The following is a 4,593-nucleotide window of genomic DNA, read 5'->3' as shown; positions in this document are numbered from 1 at the left end:
GATACTCGACTGCCTCTGCTACATTTTAGTTGAGACCGTTAGGTTTTATCTTTGATAGGGTTGCGATAGCCGTGTCAAATTTTGGCGCCGTTGCCGGGGAGACGGTGTAATTCTGTTTGCTTTATTTTAGTTTATTTTCCTTGTCTCAGGGAACTTTTGTTCCTTGAGGCCGTTGCTTACCTTTGCTTCTAGTTTTGCTTTTGCACAGTTAGAGGACAGGTTTTTGAGAGGAAGACTTGAGTACTCTCACTTTGGAAATTATGGCTACGATATATGATAATTTTCAGCCAAAGGAGCACCACCTTCCAAAGGGGCAACAGTTACCTACCCCTTCTACCGGTAAATTCGAGTTTCGTTCCTCTTATATTGATTTAGTGGAACGGAATCGATTCGCTGGTCGCGGATGAAGACCCCTTGAAACATATGGAAATTTTCACGGACTATTGTTGTTCAATACCTATACCGGATGGGGTAACTCAAGATGAAGTAAAGGGGTTTATGTTCTTGTACTCCTTGAAGGATTCGGCGCGAGATTGGTACCGCTACCTCGATAGGGTAGCAGCTGGAGTCACGGATTGGACATCTTTAGCGTTAGCCTTCTACAAGAAGTATTTCCCGCTTTCAAAGACTGATGCCTTGAAGGGTAAAATCACGAGTTTTCAGCAAGGAGCCGACGAAGATTTTTGTGAAGCATGGGGACGTTTCAAACGTTTGGTCCGAGCTGTCCCTCATCATGATTTCCAGCAATGGTATCTTTGCAACCTATTTTACAATGCTTTATATGATGATTACAAGGTCATCTTGGATGCAGCTGCTAATGGTAGGTTCCAAAATAATACCGGTCAAAGTAAAGGTTGGAACACTATTGAGGAGATGGCAGTCCATAGAGCTGAGTTTGGTAGTTCGCGTGGAAATTCGCCAAAACAAAGTGATGAAATGAGTGCCGTTGTGACACTTATGACTTCTATTTCTGCCCGTCTCGAGAAGCTCGAGGCTTCTGAAGCTTCCAAGGAAAGAGTTGAAATTCCTATCCATAATTCAGATGAGACCGAAAAGTTGAGAGAAATGGTTCAACTTCTCTTGGTTCAAGTGGCAAATATGGAAGCAGCCGGGATTGAGTCCTCAAAGAATTTTGTGAAGCAATTGGAGAATATTGAGGCTAAACAAGTTGCTAATTCTTCAAACAAATGTGAAGGACCAGTTGAGACGATCAACGCCATCAACCTCAGAAGCGGCCTCTCTTATGAAAGTCCCGACAAGCTAGAAGAAGACTCGGGAAATGACAAAGAATCTAGTTCAGTTTATGGCGAAAAAACGAGCTTAACTGCCAGTAATCCTGGTCGATCGACCAACATTCTCAGTCGATCGACTGAGGTGTCAGATAAAATAGTTTCTGATCAGAAACTATTCACACCCAGCCCGAGTGGTCGATCGACTAACCTCACCAGTCGATCGACTGGATCACCTGACGAACTCAATTCTGAACAGGAACTGTTCACGCCCAGCCAAGTTGGTCGATCGACCGCTCATATCAGTCGATCGACTGAGATCCCAGTACAGGACGCAAATCCGTCAATTAATTTGCATGATTCTACACTTATAAATGATTTGACGGAGGTTTTAAATTTACGGAAGCCAAGGGTTGCTGATCCTATGGCCGTATTGCGATCCGTGATCCGGAGCGTTTAGAGAATGCAAAGTTGGAGCGTCAGTTCGACAAGTTTTTAGAGGTCGTCAAGGGTCTTGAGGTAACCGTTCCTTTCATTGATTTAATTACCCAGGTACCTTCCTATATGAAATTTATGAAAGATATTTTATGCCGTAAACGGCATATAGAGGATCTTCGTGTAGTAGCTTTCACTGCAACGGGCACTGCCCATCTTCGAAATAAGCTACCTCATAAACGATTTGACCCGGGTAGTTTTTCTATATCTTGCTGTATTGGGACCCATATAGTTGATAACGCCCTATGTGATACAGGGGCTAGTGTCAGTGTTATGCCGTTGTCTCTTGCTGGGAGACTTGGTTTCACTAAATTTCGACATTCGATATTACCGTGCGGATGGCCGACCGTACCCAATCACGCCAATAGGTATTTTAGAGGACATGCCTGTGCAGATAGGGAAATTCTTTATTCCCGTTGACTTTTTGGTTTTGGATATTCCCGAAGACCGACACACTCCTATCATTTTAGGACGACCATTCCTGCGCACTGTTGGTGCAGTGATAAATTTCGAGGATAGGACCATGACTGTGCAGGTAGGGGATGAAAATTTGACCCTTTACCAGACCGGCGTTCATAAGGCACCGATGCAAGTCAAACCTTGTGACGCCATATCCTCTATAGATCCTATTACGGATCCTCCTAGTGCTATTATCGAGTTATATTCTCTGTATCGACACCTCCGCCCTGACTTGGGAGCGGTGGAGGACCATATCGTTATTTCGATTCTTTGCCGCAGTCATGGCAGAGAGGGCATAGGAGATCCTGGTGATACTAGTGAGACGGAATTCGAGCAAGCTGCTGAGAGAGATAAGCCGGGCAAAGTGAAGAAGCGTGTCATTGATTTTGCGACACTAGATACCCTTCCTCCGATCAGGCCGGTTGTCTGGAAGCCTAGAGTAGCGGTCCATACTGCTGAAAGTACCTCTTTTGGTCAAGTGCCCTGCTTTGGGGTAGCTTGTTATTGAGCCATAGTGCTATTCGGCTGTATTTATTTTGTAATTTTGGGTTTTTGTTGAACTATTTACTGCTTTTATTAGGACATTTAGTTTTAGTTTTAGTTGAGTTTATTTGCGTTGACTTTGGACAAGTTTTGGTATTGGTATTTTTGTATTTTGCATATTTGTGAAATTTTCAGGTAATATGGAGTTGATAGAGCATAGGAAATCGTTCCATGGAGGTTGCCACGATCGAGCCCTGCTGATTCTTGATCGAGTTCTTGCCGCTGTGCAATTCGAGATAGAGGAGTTTTTCTCCTTTTCTCTCTCGTTTATTTCTCCTCCTTATTTCTTTTGTTTTTAATTTTTACATGCTACATCCTTTACCTGAGTTTTACAAATTTCTGCAATTAAAATTACCAATTTGTCTACCCAAATATTTTTCAAGTTTTAATTAAATCAAATTCCGTTGCTTTTAATTTGGTTTAATTATGTTTTGTTGGGTAATTAATTTGAGTTCTTTCTCCCTATTTCTAATTGATTTATTGCAATTCCCTTTTGTTGGGAATTGGTTTGGGGAGGTTTTGCCTTATTGTTTGATTACTTATAAGAACTCAAGTTGTTTGCAGGATTGGATTGACGCGATTCACTGCTAGTGCACCTATTCTGTTGTGGCCCCTGCTGTTGCCGCGACGATGTATGCTCGTGATCCCTGTTTTGTATCACGGTTGCTTTTATCTCCCCGTTTCATGTCCGGTTTGGGAGGTTATATCTTGTGAGTTTCCTACTCCATTTTATTTTATCTCCTTTAAGTTTAGTTTGCATTTTTACCGCCCTCTCTTACATTCTCATTGTTGCTTGCTGTTAGGTAGTAGTTGGTCCAATGAGGACATTGTCCGATTTGGTTTGGGGAGGGTAATGCACACTTAAGTCTGCATTTGCATTTGTTTTGCATTCACGTTTATACATTTCTGTTTGCATTGTACTTATTTCTTATATATACAAAAATTCATACAAATTGAAAAATGTCATAAAATTCAAAAAAATTCACGTTTCTTTTGCAATTTAGGTTGAGTCTGATTGGAGTATTTCATTGCTGAAACTATTATTTGCTTAAGCCTTGCACTTTATCACGTCTTTTAGCAAAAGTTTTCGCAATATCTCGAATTTTGTTTCAAAATTTGTTGAACTAGTAGACCTGACTTGAAAATTTTGGCAAACTACAAAAATCTTTCTAAGGATTAGGGCTTAATAAATCGGTGACACTCATGACCGATTTCATGTAGGAATGTGAGTAGTTACTCCTTATGAGACATGTTACATTAATATGCAGAAATATGAACTTGATCTACTTAATACCTGTATGCATTCGGTTTGTGGTTTGTTGACACATGTGGTAGAGATTTCTCTTTTCTTATTTTGCCCATGAACCCCTCATAGCCAAATTTAGCCTTTTGTCCCTTAACTACATCCTATATTTAGCCTGCCTTTGTCAAGCTAGTAGCATTAGTCTTTGGGAACGTGTTTATTGCGGTTTGGTTATATTACTCTTTATCGAGATGTTGGTGAAATGGTGGAAGGGAAGGAAAGAAAAAGGTTTGAAAAGAAAAAAAAGAAAAAAAAATGATTCGAAAAAGAAAAAAAAAAAAAGAGAGAAATGCGTGTTGTACTGTTGAGGGTGGTCGATCGACTGGCCATCTTAGTCGATCGACTGCAGCCCGAGAGAAAAAGAAAATTCGAAAATCACATGTTTCAACTATTATGATTTGGTGATTTTTACTCCCATGTTATCATTTATATCTTTTGGGGAGTTGACATATCTTGGAGATTGTGAGATTTGTGCTTCAGTTAGCACCGTTCCGATTGATTAGTTGAGTTTGAAGTTGAAAAGTGTGCATTATTTGGATCCCGTTGTTGCTAGCTCGTCCTATT

The 4,593-nt window shown here is 40.8% G+C and overlaps 1 non-coding gene across 1 annotated transcript; it reads right to left on the bottom strand.

Annotated features, from left to right (window-relative positions):
- Positions 1 to 633: 633 nt before the first annotated feature.
- On the bottom strand, positions 634 to 740 carry LOC141636108 (small nucleolar RNA R71). The gene has a single exon (XR_012540743.1). It is a non-coding gene; the product is annotated as a small nucleolar RNA R71 (small nucleolar RNA).
- Between the last annotated feature and the right edge of the window lie 3,853 nt (positions 741 to 4,593).

This window comes from Silene latifolia, chromosome Y (assembly GCF_048544455.1).
Source record: "Silene latifolia isolate original U9 population chromosome Y, ASM4854445v1, whole genome shotgun sequence".
Classification (NCBI taxonomy): domain Eukaryota; kingdom Viridiplantae; phylum Streptophyta; class Magnoliopsida; order Caryophyllales; family Caryophyllaceae; genus Silene; species Silene latifolia.
Note: the sequence above shows the minus strand (reverse complement) of the source record. Positions and strands in the feature narration are given on the sequence as shown.